General features: G+C 48.9%; 1 long non-coding RNA gene and 1 pseudogene across 1 annotated transcript in view; one reads left to right on the forward strand and one right to left on the reverse strand.

The window, feature by feature from the left end:
- The window catches only part of LOC132342642 (uncharacterized), a 120,252-nt gene that overhangs the window by 28,140 nt on the left and 75,505 nt on the right, over positions 1–16,607 (forward strand). The gene's annotated exons all lie outside the window — the stretch shown is intronic.
- LOC112442108 (uncharacterized) lies at positions 8,686–8,762 on the reverse strand (annotated as a pseudogene).

The following is a 16,607-nucleotide window of genomic DNA, read 5'->3' on the forward strand; positions in this document are numbered from 1 at the left end:
ACATATTCGCATCTGTGCTAGACAACCCCAGCTGTCCTGGGTTATTAATTAGTAGCATCCTCTTTCTCTCTCCAAAGTGGCCTAGCTTGAAAGATAAATTGTATGGTTGCCCTGTGATTGTGGCCCTGTTCGGGGAATAAAAAGAAGCCCAGAGTGTCAGGACTGCAGGAGGAGGAGGGGCCAAGGCTGGAGAGGCTGGGGGGGCTGGACCAGGTGGGCTTGAAAGCTGGAGAAGGAGTCCAGTCTCCATCCTGAGAACAAGGTGAACCTCTGAAGGGGTTCAGGCAGGTGTGCCAGGATTGGATTTGCCTCCTGAAAACAACTTCTTCTTCTCTGTTCTCCTGAGTGCCCTGGGCCCTCCTCCCTTGAAGATCTGCCCTGAATCTTATAGGCTGTGGTTTCCATAGTTCTCCTGCTCCTAGACTGTGTGTGAGCTTCAGAGGGGCAGGAGGAACTGTCTGTGACCCTCCCTCTGATTCTTTTCCTCTCTGCTGGCTGGGTGGTGAGCCCCCAGGAAAATCTTGAAGCTATGGCAGAATCTCCATTAACTTGGGCAAAGTAGAATAATATCCCCCCAACTCACTCTCCTGAGCCAACCTAGAACCTCATTGAGTAGTCTGTGTGAACGAGAAACTAACATATTGTGTCTGAGCCATTATAAATATTGGAAATAAATCTTGGAAATATCGAAAGGGAAAATACCAGCTACTGAGCATTGAGTGCATGGCATAAGCCAGACTCTGTACACTCTATATGCATACTTTCATTTAATCCTGATGATATCCACTTTATAGATAAAGAAACAAAGAGAGGTGAAGTTACTTGCCCCAGGCCATACAGCTAATGAGTAGACGAGCTGAGATCTGAACCCAGCAATTGTTGTTGCTCAGTTGCTCAGTTGTGTCTGACTCTTTGCGACCCCATGGACTGCAGCACACCAGGTTTCCCTGTCCTTGACAATCTCCTGGAGTTTGCTTGAAACTCACATCCATTGAGCCGGTGATGCCATCTAGCCATCTCATTCTCTGCTGCTCCCTTCTCCTCCTGCCTTCAATCTTTTCCAGCATCACCCAAGAATATCTGATTCTAAAACCAATCACAGAATTAACCAGTCCTCTCTCTCTCTGTCAGCTGGAGCAGTGGGGGTCTCCCCACCCTGTGGACTGGGGATTTAGACTAGCTATTTCCCCTGCCAGGCAGAGCTTCCCCAGAGCAGACGCTGGGGTAAGGGATGGGGGTGGGAGAAAAGACGGGTATCTTACATCCTTGGCCACAGCCTCTGGTGCCATCTCTCCATCAAGAACCCAGCTCAGGCAGCGGCCGGTGGTGGTATTTCTTTCCCCCGCCTGCATTTTGGCAGGTTTCTCAGAGAGAAATGCTCTTAGATTCATTTAAAAGTCTAAGCAGGGACAGCACAAATTATTAGTGCTTGAAATATTTATAAAGTCCCTTGTTTGCCATGGCATAGGAGGTGAGAGACCACAAATAAAAAGAAGCAGTGGATGTGCCACGAGCAGCAGAGAGAAATGAAAAGGGAAGGCGTTTTGTCTGTCTGCTGCCGCCTGGTTTTCCAAGGCTGCCCAGCACGGTGCGTTTTCATCCTGCGTTTGCTCAGGGGAGCTTCCTTTCTGGCGCTCCCGCCACATCTCCACCCTTAAGACAATTGCCTGGACATTTGAACTGAAGGCTTAAAGATCACAGACCATCAACATTCGGGGAGGCTGGGTGAAGGACAGAGGGAGCTCTCTGTGCTACTGGTTTTCTTCCTTTATTATTTTTTTTAACCTTTTGTCTAAAATTGTTTCAAAATAGAACATTAAAAATATATTGCAAAACGTACTCTATGTTTGGCTGGAAGAGAATGTGGAGAAAAATGTTCTTTTTCTCCTTGGACAGATGGAAAAATGGAGACCCAGAGCATGGGGTCTCAAGTTACCCAGTGAGTCAAAGACAAGAGCTGAGATCTTCTGACTCCCAACCCAGACCTCCCCTTCGCTGCCTCCTACCACTTCAGAGCACAATCTGATGATTTAAAAAAGAGGGTTCTGGTCATGATTTGGGAATCCTATGGCTGATTCAATCATTCGTGTATGTATATCTGAATGTATTATGTGCATATTCATTCACTCACTAAGTGAAGAAATACGGTGCTTTGTCAACAAGTCAGACATGTCCTGCCTTGGAGAACCTAGGAAAAGGGGTGGTTCAGTTGATGTCCATCCTCCAGATTACCCCCAAGGGCCATGGAGCATGACTGTGGAGTTGTCCCACCCTGGAGCAAGGGGCCTGGCCTTTTGTACCTCACACTGCTTAGTTAGTGGCAGTGGGACACCCCTCAGGGAGGGTGTAGTCTCCTGGGTATTTCCGAGCAAGTTGGCTCTTGCTGGCTGAGGGCAATTCTTAGCTGCAGGTGCAGCTGTGAGCATGGACAGTCAGCGTTTGCAGTGGGTGGGACTGGATGGACTGGTCTTTCCAAGGGACCTGAGTGGGGCACGGATAGTACGTGCTGCTGGGAAACTGGAGCTTCCTCCCACTGGGAAACTGACAGAGACTGAGAAACTTGCACGTCCCCGTGAGAGCAGGCTTCTATCCACCGACTCCCATCAGTCCTCCTGAAGGCTGCTTCCCTGGGAGCTTGATTCCCAGCCTGAAGGAGCACAGCTTGACCTGTGTGGGGCCGTGGAGAGCTCCAGCAGACAGGAAGTCCTCGGCAATGAGACCCTGTGTGTGGGAGCATGGGAATTGGGCAAATGTGCCCAGAAATGGGAAGCGTTGAGGAAACACGGGTGTGTGAGAACCAGGATCATCCACTGCAGATGGCCTGGGCCAACCACACTTACCCCTCAGGTGTGTGGACTTGGGAAGCTGCTGGAGGCACAGGGCGCATTGGCTGGAGCACCCAGGAAAATCACAGGGTCCCAGCTGGGTGACCATCATGGCCTTTTGCATGTGGAAGCTGTGTGGGTGTGAAGTTGGGGCATCATTAGAGGGGATGGCTGGGGAGAGAGTAGGGCAGAGAGCCATGTGTGCAGACGCTGGAACGTCACTCAGGGAGGGTTATGCTGGCCTGAGAACACGTCTGGATGCTGGTCACTCACGCATTCATTTATTCTGCAGGTATTTGTAGAGGGCCTGTAATGCGCCATGGTTCATATTGCATATAGCATTGTGCTCGGTGCAGAGACTATGATGAATAAATAAGGCAGACAAAGTAAGTGTTCTCTGAAATAATATTTTGAGAACAATTAGATTTTTATAAATTTGTGGACTATGACTATTTTGTACAATTTTTATTTTAAATGTGCACCAAGAAATAGCTAGTTTGAATCTCTGATTCAATTTTTGTAAGCAATGTATTATAAGTAAAATTTTAGGAAAAAGAATCATTTCAACCTATGTATACTGTGGTAGTTAATGTAGTTTAAAAAAATTATTTATTTTAATTGGAGGATAATAATAATACTTAAGCTCTGTAACAAAGACTCAATGTACAGCAGTATAAACAAGATAAAAAAAAAATAAGAAAAGATCCCTGTCCTCGGAGCTTATATTTTGTGTGTGTGTGTGTGTGTAGTAGGGAATTAGATAAATAAACAAGATAATTTCAGATACGCACACATGTGGTAAAGGAAACCAACAGGGTCCTGAATGGAGAGTATCTGATGATAATGAGGGGTACTTTTGACAGGCTGGTCATGGAGAGACTTTCCGATCACACCCATTTTACAGACGAGGAAACTGAGGCTTTGAGAAGTTCAGTAACGTGCCCAAGTGCATCCAGCTAGTAAGCAGTCCAGTTTTAGATCCCAAGCCTGTCTCTCTGTAGCAGCCTCTACTTCTTGACTCTGAGTTCTTTGAACCAACACAGACTAAACCTTCTTCCTTCTCTTATCAGTCATTTTGTGGTTTGGAGACCAAGATGTGACCTCCTGAATCCTGACACAGACTCTCCTGTTTGTGCCCTGGCCCTGGACTGTGCGGTGGCTGGGAGCTCTGGGGCCAGCCTCACTGTGGCGGGTGTCGGGGTCCAGGAGTGCACAGTGGCTCTGGGCCGGTGGTCCTGGCCTCATCACTCGTTTATGGTGGGAACTTGGACAAGTGACTTCCTCTGTCACATGCTGATACCGACTCTTTTACCTCCTGGAGTTACTGAGATTACACGAGCTAACGTTTGGGCAAACACATGGCCCTGAGCCTGGCACAGAGTGGACACTCACCTTGATCTTGGTGGGGCAGCTGTTTACCCTAAATAATCTTATCACTTGTTGGGGGATCCACTGGGCAAGAGGCAAGTAGAGACATTCAGTCCTGGTCTTCATGGACCTCAGTCCCCGAGTGACTGCAGGCCAGAGCCAGGAGTGGAGAGAGGAGGATTTTCTGACTCTGGGTCCGGACTGCCAGAGTCAATTAGGGGCGTCAGACAGACGGTGGCCTCCAGCACCCAAGCAAAGCGATGTGGCGGCCGACAGAGGGGCCAGCTCGTCCTGACCTTAAACCCGAATGCTCCTGCCCACATCTGCAGCTAAATAAACCAAGTAAATCATGCTGGCAGATAGATAATTAAATAATTATCAGGCACTTAATAACAAGGAGTGGGTGTTCTGAATTACCATATTAGACAGTGTCTTTGAGGACTAATTGTTGCATTACATCAGAGTTACTCATTCATTATTCTTGTCATTTCGGGTGATAATTTGCACTTTAGGAGACAGCGACAATTTTAGCAGGCAATTAGAGACGTGTCAGGCCTGGCCCCGTGAGTTACTGTCACAATTATTGCCTTTTTTTCCAGTGTCCTCATTTGCAGCCATGTATTTAAGGGGATTTGGGTAATTCCAGGACTGGGCAAAACAACCAGCCCACGGGACGGTGGCAGGGTGAGGAAGCGGTGGCCATGGCTGTCAGGACAGGGGACGGCTTCTGAGAAGCAGAGGGGTAGGGCTCAGGCTGCTGGGAGCTGCATGAAGCTCTTTCCTCCACTGGCTGGTGGGAGGCACCTTCAGTCTCTGAAAACCAGGGCTCTGTCTCCCCAGTCATTCTTGAGACTGTGTGTTCCTCTCCTGGCTCCTGGTTGCCCACCCAATCCAGCCCTTATTCACATTCACCCCAACATTTGTGGTGAGTTCTTTGCAGACTCGGGGGAGGCAGAAGGGAGGAGAAAGTAGAAGGGAGAAAGCTTTTAAAACATTTTCTGGATGTCATGATGCTTTGACATGGCGGTGGCACCTTGAAAGAAAGTGAAAGTGAAGTCGCTCAGTCATGTCCAACTCTTTGGGACCCTGTGGACTGTAGCCTACTAGGCTCCTCTCTCCAAGGGATTCTCCAGGCAAGAATACTGGAGTGGGTTGCCATTTCCTTCTCCAGGGGAGCTTCCCAACCCAAGAATCGAACCTGAGTCTCCCGCATTGCAGGCAGACGCTTTAACTTCTGAGCCACCAGGGAAGCCCTAAGCCCTAAGCCCTAACCATGATGCTTTGACATGGCAGTGGCACCTTGCAGACCCCCTAACTGCCCCTCCCAGGGTTAGCTGTTTCCTAGAGGGAGCATGCATTGCCTTTCAGCACACCTTTGATACACAAACCGACCAATGCAAAGGCCACACACTCCTCTACCTCCTTTTATCAGGCTTTTGCAGCTCAGGATACCATCTCTCTGTCTGAGTCACCCTGGGGCCAGGTCCCAGACGACAGGGGATCCATCAGCTCTTATAGTCCAGCTGTGCTCAGTTGCTCAGTTGTATCCAACTCTTTGCAGCCCCATGGACTGTAGCCCTCCAGGCTCCTCAGTCCATGGGGATTCTCCAGGCAAGAATACCGAAGTGGGTTGCCATGCCCTCCTCCAGGGGATCTTCCCAACCCAGGGATTGAGGCCAGGTCTCCCACATTGCAGGTGGATTCTTTACCATCTGAGCCACCAAGGAAGCCCCCAAAATGCTCAACTCTGAAGTTGTAGCCTGCCAGGCTCCTCTGTCTATGGAATTCTCCAGGCAAGAATACTGGAGTGAGTTGCCATTTCCTTCTCCAGGAGATCTTCCTAACCCAGGGATGGACCTTGGGTCTCCTGCATTGGCAGGTGGATTCTTTAGCATCTGAGCCACAAGGGAAGCCCTGCAACTGGCAGCAGCACTCCTCTGCCCATGGAATTCTCTAGGCGAGAATGCTGGAGTGGGCAGCTGTTCCCTTCTCCAGGGGAGCTTCCCATTCCAGGGATGGAACCCAGGTCTCCCACATCGTGCAGATTCTTTACTGGCTGAGCCACCAGGGAAGCCCTAAGTCTGCTGAAATTCTGCAACTAGCCAATACTAGATTAGCTTACTCTTGCCTCACCTGTCCTTCCTGCAAAAACCACAATCAGGTCTCTGGCACGTGTTTTCTTCTTGTTCCTTCTGCCTCCCTACCAGAATCTCCTCCTGGTGTTTCCTCACATGGCCCAGCCTGTTGTGTCCCCTCCTCTTGGGAAATGTGAGCAACAACCATGTTTTTTTTTTTTTTCTAATTTTTTAAAAAAAATCAAAAAATAGTTTGCTGCACTGGATCTTTGTTGCTGTTCTCAGACTTTCTCTAGTTGCAGTGAGCTGGGGCTCCACTCTAGTTGTGGTGCTCGGGCTTCTCATCGCAGTGACTTCTCTTGTTGCGAAGCACAAGCTGTAGAGCACACTGGCTTCAGTAGTGGCGGCTCTTGGGCTCCAGAGCTCCAGCTCAGTAGCTGTGGTCCCCGGGTTAGTTACTCACAGCCTATGGGATCCTCCCGGACCAGAGGTTGAACCCCTGTCCCCTTCATCGGCAGGCAGATTCTTAGTCACTGGCCCACCAGGGAAGTCCAAACCATCTTTTCAATGGCAGTCATCTCCTGATCACCATTGTAAAACAAACAAAAAACTCCTGTGCATATTTTAACACAAAAGAGAAGGAAGGAGGATAGAAGAGAATAGATGAAGGAAGAGAGGGAAATAAGAGGGAAAATGGAACAGGAGAAAGAGAGATTAAAGAAGGAGGAAGAGAAAGACTGAAGAATAGAGAGGTGGAGAAAAGAGAAGAAATCGAGGTGAAAATGAAGGAAGGAGGGAGAGAGGTTGGGAGAGGGAGATGGGGAAGAGAGGAAGGGAGATGGCACATGAAAGTTATATTTGAAACCAACATTTTTTTTTTCATGGCTCAGAATATTTACCTTTTGGTGAAATTCAATGTCTGGGTTCATTTAGCCACGGTTGACTCTCTTGACCCTGGGCAACTTGAAAACAGACAGTGTGAATCAGTGACTCAGAATAGTTTCAGAAAATATTTTTCACTGGCTGAGTCAAGAAAAAGAGCACTGTTCAACCCAAGTGCACTACTCTGTGAGAAGAGAGGGGGGAGGTTCCACCTCAGACTGGCTACTTCTCAGGTCTGTCCTCAGCAATTAGCTGAGAAGAGACTGAAATGGCTCCGCTGGGTCTCCCTTTCCCTCCAAGAGAGAGTGCCGCCCCCGAAGGGATGAGTAAGCCCAATGACTCTTGGAAGCAGCAAAGCTCAGAGCTCAGCTTGTGGGCTTGGAGTCTTGGTTCTGCCACTGTTTGCTGTTTGCCTGGGCAAGTCACACCTCTGACATCCTCATTCTTAGCTCAGAGGTGGCTGGCTCTGCTGAGATTTCACAAAAGTATGACTGTAAGGACTTTGGCCACCCGATGCAAAGAACTGACTCATTTGAAAAGATCCTGATGCTGGGAAAGATTGAAGGTGGGAGGAGAAGGGGACGACAGAGGAGGAGATGGTTGGATGGCATCACCGACTCAATGGACATGAGTTTGAGCAAGCTCCGGAAGTTGGTGATGGACAGGGAAGCCTGGTTTGCTGCAGTCCATGGGGTCGCAAAGAGTCGGACACGGCTGAGTGACTGAGCTGACCTGAACTGAAGGACTGAGTGGGGGCTACTACTGTTTCCTTTGTGGCTCAGCTGGTAAAGAATCCGCCTGCAGTGCGGGAGACCCGGGTTCGATCCCTGGGTTGGGAAGATCCCCTGGAGAAGGGAAAGACTACCCACTCCAGTATTCTGGCCTGGAGAATTCCATGGACTGTGTAGTCCATGGCGTCGCAAAGAGTCAGACACGACTGAGCGACTTTCACTCACTTAATTTTGCATTAGCATGTCCCTGTGTGGTTTTGGTCTGGACCTACCATGTCCCTGGTCCTGTGGGGATAGAAGATGATTCTGAGGTCCAGTCTGGTTTCCCCCTGGTGTGAGGACTACCCCCTCTGTGAGGGTCCCTCTGAGGGTTAGAGTGCTTCCTGGACCTCATTCCTTAGGGCATGCTCCCCTTGCCCCTACATCACAAGTCCATCCCCTGACTGGGGAGGGGAAAGGGAGCTTCCACAGCAGGTCCTGAACATCCACAATGTGCAAGCCCCAGGGCTAACCACTTCATATCTGTCATTTCATTTAAGCCTCAGAGTAGCCGCTAAAGTGGCTGTAATTATTCCCATTTTACAGATGCAGGAGTCTGAGGCTCAGTGAGACGATGTAGGTTCTTTAGAGTGATACAGCCAGCAAACGGCAGAGCCAAGATCTGAGTCAATCACGAGCTTTCTGCAGTCCTCCCTGCCTCCTAAGATGCGATATTATGACCCGAGGTGGTCACCCCTCAGGAGGATGACGTAGGAAGTAGTGCTTTGGACCCATTTCTGCAGCAGGATTTGCTTCACTTAGCTTAGGGCGTTATCTTCAAATATTTTAAGGGATAAGAACAGATACCACACTTGATCTTAGCCAGAAGGCCGAGAAGCGATTATCTTCAAATATTTCAAAAGTTAGATTTAAAGAAAAAACACACAGCATTGAAAAGTACAAACAACTGGTGGTACTGCGTCCGTCTCTCTCTGTCCACGCATCTGGTCTATCTGTTGCTCTACCTTTCCATCTCTCTCTGTCCATCCTCCTGGTCTCTCTCCCCCTGTCTCTTTATTCTCTCAATCTCTATCCGTGCATCTAATCTGTCTCCCTATCATTCTAAACCACACACATGCCCACGCACACACTACATTCACTTGCACACACACATATATGCATCAGCTCAATGGAGTTAATTGACTTAAAACTACAGTAAATCTGACAGGCTCAGATTAACACGATGGTCAAAACTGTAGGAAATACAGTATTTTGAAAAAGAATAAATCCAGCCAATTACAGATTTATGTTGACGCCAGCTTGGTTACTACAGTTTTACAATAATCATTGATCAATCAGCATTTTACGACAAAACTATAATTTTCTTGTGTTTCACCTTCACCTAAAAGTTTCCTCGTTTGCTTAATTCCCAGAATGCGATTCCGTAAATCTTTCTTCCTGCGATATTAAGTAGATAATAAGAATGCCATGTAAGATTTGCTTATGGTTTAAAGCACAGTTGCAAATGATTTATAATTAGGGCCAAATCCAAGACAAAACATTATTAAAGTCAAAACCTGCTGTAAATTGGCCCGATCTGCTTAGGCTTTTAGCAATTTATTGGGGTTTGATGACAGTATTCCCTATGGTGAGATCCAAGGGGTCAGCTGACACCAAGGGGAGATATTTACGAGTAGGGGGATGCTGTGGAAATCATCGGGACATCCCTAGTGGCATCAGCTGAGGGGACAGATATGACTCCCTGTGCCACCTTTGAAGGCAAAACTCTCCTGCCAACTTAGCAGCCGATGAGGGACGGGAGTCCACTCTGCTTCCCCCATGGGCTGATCACCTTGGAATTTTCAGTTCAGGGATTTATCTTGAATAAGTCTGATGAGTAGAGAGTCATTGGTGCAAAATGTGTTTATTGAGCACCTATTATGTGCATATCCTCTGGAGGAGGGCACAGCAACCCACTCCAGTATTCCTGCCTGGAGAATCCCATGGACAGAGGAGTCTGTCAGGCTACAGTCCATAGGGTCACAAACAGTAGGACATGACTGAAGCAACTTAGCATGCATTAAGTGCAGGATATGGGGCTACAGTGGTTTGAAAATGAGGCAAATGTCCCTGCTCTTATAGCACAGTGTGGGCAAGAGACAGACAAGACCTCTTCCTGGTGGTGGTGGTGGTGGTAGGGACGCAGGTTGGGGGTGGGGTGGGAGGGAAGTCAGTAGGTGTGAGGGTTGCTAGTAAGAGGTGGGAGGGATGCCAGTGGGGAATGGGGAGAGATGCTGGAGGAAGTTGGGAGGGAGGCTGGTAAGGTCCATTTAAAACAGAGTGGTCAGGGAAGGCCTCCTGCAGGAGGTGGTTTTCATCAGAGTCATGGGTAAGGGACTAAACTATGGGCTGTCTAGGGAAAGAGCATCTCAAGAGGCGGGACGAGGCAACGCAGAGTTATTGAGAGGAGAGTGTCCCCAGCAGAAGCCCAGTGTGACTGGAGCAGAGTGATGGAGGCCTCTGAGCCAGATCTGATCAGTTCGGCATTTAAAATAATGGTTGTTCTGACTGCTGTCTGGAGAACAGACTGTAGGGGGCAGGAGTGGAATCAGAAAGGTGAGGTTGGAGAATTTCCCGTCCACTAGCTGTAAAGTATGACGGTAAGGTGGCTCAAACAGGGAGGCTGTGGTTGAGACGGGGAAAGAGGGCTGCATTTGAAGCAGTTTTTGTAACTGAGTTGTCAGGACTTGTTGATGAACTGGATATCAGATGAGGCAGAAGACAGGAGTAAAGGTCAAGCCCCAGGTCTCTGGCCTGAGCACCTGGGGGACAGTGTTGCCATTCCCTGAAATGGGGAGGATGAGGGAGGGGCACCAGGTTAGAGAAAGGGTGGAGTGGCGTCGAGTCTCTGGCGATGGACGTCTGAAGTTTGAGATGCTGTTAGTGTCCAGCTGGGGATGTCACGGGGGCCGGTGGATGTATGAGTCTGGAGTCTAGGAGAGAGGTCAGGCTGGAGATATAAATTTTGAAGTCATCAGCCCAAGGATGGTTTTAAAGCCATGAGATCACCAAGAGCTGAAGACAGAGAAGTGTAAGAGAAGGCCTGTAGGCTGAGTCTTGGAGCCTGCAACATTTAGACACTCACTGAAGGGGAGGATAAATGTGCCACACAGGATATGGGGAAGCAGCTGTCATCGACATAGAAGGAGATGCAAGAGAATGTGGTGCCCTGCAGGTGAGCATAAACCCAAGGGTGAGGCCACCAACTATATCAAAGACTGCCAGGGGGTCAAGTGAGAGGGACAATAGAACCTGACTGCCGGCTTTGGAAACATGGCTGTCAACACTAAAAATCTTGAGTTCTTGGACCACCTTTTGACATGTCATCATTGACCTTCACCAGGAGACATTCCAAGAGTCAGTGGTATCAAAATTCTTTGTTTCTTGGAGACGTATCTTTGAGGAACATCCTGCAATGCTTCACAGCTGCCTAGGCATGAGCACCCATGGAGGTATTTCTCCCAGGAGAACTTCACAGAAATCTCTTTCTTTTGAGTGACTGAATCCCCCTTTTCCAAACTCCTGGATTCCCGGTTACTTCTTTGCATTGGCCACCAGTTGCCTGGCACCTGTGTAGGGATGCATTTTTGTGTGTCAAACTTACTCTTGGCTCCCTCTTATTTTTTATTCTAAGTTTCCTGGTTCCTTTCCCCTGTCTACCTTGTCTGTTTTATTTGAGTCCTCTGTTAATGTGTGCATTTCTCTTGAATGTGTATATTTCTGGAGTGTAATCACCGCAGATCTTTTTGGAACCATATGGGGGTGGTAAATAGGATAGCAAATGCCAAACGTATGACTGCCTCATAGATACCACTGGATCTCCTAGGAACTTGCGTGTGTCACCATGGAGAGGAAATAGACCTGGGCACAGAGCCAGGAGATACTTATTCCATTTCTCCCTCTGCCACTAAATAGCTGTGTGACCTTGGCAAATCAGTTCCCCTCTCTGAGCTTCAGTTTCTTGGACTGTCATACACAGAGGGTTACACTAACTCAGGGTGAGCACATATGAGGCACACACACGCTGCTGTCACCTAGCTCCTCGGCAGACATCACCAATCCATAAGGCACTCTTTGCCATTAAGCTTAGGTAAGACCTCAGAATCCTTCTTAACATAGCACTTCAGGCTGCAGCTACAGATTGACAGGAGTTGGTGTGCTAAATGAGATCTTCTTGCCTTAGAGGACTAAGTGATATCCCAGAGTGAGACTGATGGCTGGCCATGAACTTGAGCTGTGGTAGTCTCTGTAGCCACATTCCAATGCCCCCAAGAAAAAATTCCAAAGCAGAGGAGGGTCGAAAAGCTCTATAATAATTGTAAAGTGCGCCATGCATATCCTGGCATTTGTCATCGAATATATCATCAAGAATGACATTTGGACCATGCCTGCCGTGTATCTAAGACGAGAGTTTGGAAACCTGAGATATAAAGAATTGCCACCTATCCAAGTCTGAATGCTTATTCTCAGAGATAGATTTGTCTTCTGTTGGAATAAGCAAACTCATTTAATTTCTACAGTTTTCAAAACATTTTTGTGTGTTTTCTTTCCAAATAGCAATAGGAATGTAACCCAGTATTTCTATTCAAATCATCTATCATTAAGTCTGGAGGGAGAAACTTTCCTTTATAGACAGCCTAGGGTAATTACTTTTAAATTAATTGATTAGAGAACTCCCTGTCACTGCACATAACTTACGCATGTACTTATGTCTATGTTCTTAAAATTTTATTTATTTATTTAGTGCTGGCTGTGCTGGATCTGCGTCGCTGCTCGGGTGTTTTTGAGTTGCCACGAGCAAGGTCTGCTCCCTAGCTGCTACACGTGGGCTCTTCACTGGGGAGTTTTCTCTTGTTGTGGGGCACAAGGCTCTGGGGCGCATGGGCTTCAGTAACTGTGGCACATGGCCACGGGGGTCGTGGCTCCCGGGCTCTAGAGCACAGACTCAGGGGCTTAGTTGCTGGCAGCACGTGGGATCTTCCCAGACCAGAGATCGAACCCATGTCTCCTGTATTGGCAAGTGGATTTTTTTTTTTTCTTTTAACCACTGAACCACCAGGGAAGCCTGTCTATATTTGTTGTCCAGGATTCACTGAGCCCTAACTATATGACTCATGCAGTACTAAGACTCTTCCTTCCAACAACCTTAGGAGGTAGCTAATTTTATTATTCCCATTTCATAGCTAGAAAATTGAGGCTCGAAGAGGTGAACTAATTAGACCCACGTGTTTTCTGGAGACATCTTCATTGGCATGTCTGATGTAATAAAATTCTAATCATAAAATTCTTAAAAGGATTCTGATTCCCTACATTTGTTTTTGAAACACTAATAAATTGACGATGGCTTTAATAGAGGGTATGTGAGCAGACTTTTATCTCAGACAGAAGGTGATTTTTTACATTTATCTATAGCCTCTTTAATCACTGTGAAGTAAGCACTGTTATGGTCCTTTTACAGACGAGAAAACGAGATTTTGGAAGCAGTGCCTTGCCTAAGGTCATAAGATTTGAACCCTCTGTGTGTGTTCACTCCAGATTCCTTCTTCTGTGATAAACTTCCTCTCAGGGTTAAGTACAAGGAGACATCATTCCTTCTCAGAAACGAAAATGAAAGGACAAGATGATTTTGGGGATTTCCAAACGTGGATCCTTTAAAAATTCATGTGCACAGATGCCGAGGGTGGAGGGAGAGAGACTTGGCCACTGGGACAGACGTGGTGTCAGACGGCTGCCTCCATATGGTGATCTTGGGCTCCTCGTGGGTGACAAGTGGGTTGGTTACCAGGCTCGGCAGCAGAAATGAATTTGGAGGGTCCACTCTGGTCCAGGAGCTACCAGTAATAAATGCTTCTGGAATGAATGATGGCTGAATGAATGAATGATCGAACAGTCACCCTGCTTGTTCCCGCTCTGCGTTGTCAGACCAAACTCGAGTAAATATCCTATACACTACATCTTAAAAAAAAAGCACCCCTTTACAGTGTTGAGCCTTAAACATCGTGCCTGCTCTGCCCTCCCGAGCTCCAGAGGCACAAACGGCCCTCCCCACTTCCCCACCCCACCCATTTCTGCCTTTAGAATGGTACCCAGGGAATCTGCTGCAGCAGCAGGAACCGGCTGACAACACAATTCTTCCTGTTTCCTGGGACAGCCTTTATTTTGCTTTGTTCTGCACTTGAAAGTGAGCAGGCACCAGACTGTCAAGAGCAGCTCCTTTCACTGAGCTGCTTGGGACACAGGGGATGTTAGGCTGGGTGGGGGAGGGGGACAGAAGCCAGCCCTGCAATGGAGGCAGGGGGTGGGGTGGGCGAGGGGGCTGGGTGTGACTCCATCCCTGATGCTCCCTGAACCTAGGTTCCACTGTCTCAGAATCCGGGAGGCTGGGTGAGGTGCTCCTGAGGTTCTTTCTAGTTCGGAAACATACCTTGAGGGATACACACGTTCACCGTCAGCGCCTTGAGGAATAAATCCTTGATGGTCTGATTTCAAAAACAGCAGATGCCTGCTCCTTCCCAGAGCGCATCTTTGGAGAGAGGCAGGGGAGAGGGTTTTGGGACCCCTGACTCTGAGGTCGGGGAGGGGAGGATGGCCCAAGATGGGAGAAGAAAGACTTGAAGATAATGAGAAATTGCATCAACTTTCCCCAGAGCTGTTTCTGGCTCTGGAAGCAAGCAAAAATAAAGCAGGAGGGGGAGAAAAGAAAACATACACACACACACACACACACACACACACACACAACAGGCATTTATTTTGGAGCTGTATTGGAAACAGAAGTGTCAACTGGCTGAAATGCCGCCTTCTCCTGCCGGCTAACGTGTGGGTGACAGCCCGCACATCCAAATGAGGGAGCGATTAGACCGGGTTCGCCTCTGAAGATGGATTTCTTGGTTGGGGGAACGGGCTGGGGGGCTGGGCTGGCGTAGAGGGGACGGCAACACGAGGCTCTGGCAAGTTAATTAGGGTTCAGGAGTCCAGCAAGCAGGGGGAGGCTGGATTTGCATAAAGCCCATTTACATAATGTTCTTCACAAATTGTGCAGCCCAGAAGGCTTCTGGGCTGGCAGGAAGGTGCTGGGGGGGTGGGGGTGGGGGGGGCGTGCTGCACTGGTTAGATGCCCGAGGCGGCAGCAGGGGGAAGGGCAAGGCCCAAGGCCCAAGACAGGGCCTCCTGCCTGCCCGTCTGTCCGTAACATGGCCCACCCTACAGCAACCTTCCCCCAGGCCTCCCCACGGCATGTCCCAGCCCTGAACTGCCCCCACACCATCCCGCCTCTCCAGGGTAGTTGAGTTCTCAAGCACCTCTGTGATCACAGCTCTCCCTTGCTTAAAGCCTGTTGTGGGCTCCTCCAGGATGAAGTCGCCTTACCCATAACCAGCCTACTGACCCCTCCTGCTCCCCTGACCCGATCATCATTTTTGTTCTCTCTTCATACATATGCTCAGTCCCCCTGAAGGACCCCTGGGTCCTTAAGCGTGTTTTTCTCTTCCTGGCCTCTGCTCCTATCTTGGAATGTCCTCCTACAAAGGCCAGCCTCTTTGTGACAAACCCCTCCCCCTGGTTCCAGACACTCCCCCTGGGCTCTTGGGGCATTTCCTCACATCCTGAAGCCTCCTGCCGTGGATGGAAGCCCCTCTGGCATGGCCAGAACTCGTCAGGCTGCCTAGTACTTGCTCAGGGGACGGCCCCTTACTCCATCAGGCTGGGACTCCTCCAGGAAAGGGATGTGCTTGAAACATCCTGTATCCAGCAGGGCAGGGCCGTGCAAACAGTGGTGTTAGGCGTGCATACTCAGTTGTGTCCCACTCTTTGCACCTCACGGACTGCAGCCCGCCAGTCTCCTCTCCCTGTGGGATTTTCCAGGCGAGAATACTGGAGTGGGTTGCCATTTCCTCCTCCAGGGGATCTTCCCCACCCAGGGGTCGATCCCGAGTCTCTTGTGTCTCCTGCATTGGCAAGTGGCTTCTTTACCACTGGCACCACCTCGGAAGCCCCATGCAACAGTGGGCACCCAGTAAATGTTGATTGGAGGAATGAGAGAAGTCCGCCCAGCCACAGATGGAGAGCAAGCAGGCTCCTGTCTGCCCGAAAGGAAACAGACCAGCTCTTCAACTTCTCTGGGTTTCCCCCCCTCCACCTCCTTTCTTGTAATCATCAACCAGTCCTGTGTTTGAGCCTCAGTGGACAAGGTGAAGTTACCCAGGAGAATAGGTGTTCTCTGAACTGGACCCTCCACTGGGAGTAGGATAATAAAAGGGAAACAGAAGGGCAAAGGACATCCCAGGCTGGGGAGATAGGGAGGTTGAAAAACACACGGAGTATGTAGAACATGGAAAGTGGGATGAGTGGGCTGGAGCCAGAGGTGAAACAGGAAGAATTTTGTGAAGTCTTCAGTTCTGAGCTAAAGAGGCTGACATAGATCTGGTCGATTTTTCTATGCCTCTGAAGATCTGCATTCAAGGAGAAGAAAGGAAGGAGTGGCCCCGAGCTGATGTGCCACTCGGTGTGATTCCATTTCACAAACACGCACAGTAGGTGTCACTCCCCCCATAACTACCAGCTTGGGGGGCAGGCATGCTGTCCTCATTCACCAGGATCCCACAGTGGTCAAGCAGGGTTTGGAGCTCTGGTTTCAAATCCTAGTCTGCCTTCTGGATTTATTTGTGTATTAGAGAAGTATGGAGAAA

This window comes from Bos taurus, chromosome 17 (genome assembly GCF_002263795.3).
Source record: "Bos taurus isolate L1 Dominette 01449 registration number 42190680 breed Hereford chromosome 17, ARS-UCD2.0, whole genome shotgun sequence".
Classification (NCBI taxonomy): domain Eukaryota; kingdom Metazoa; phylum Chordata; class Mammalia; order Artiodactyla; family Bovidae; genus Bos; species Bos taurus.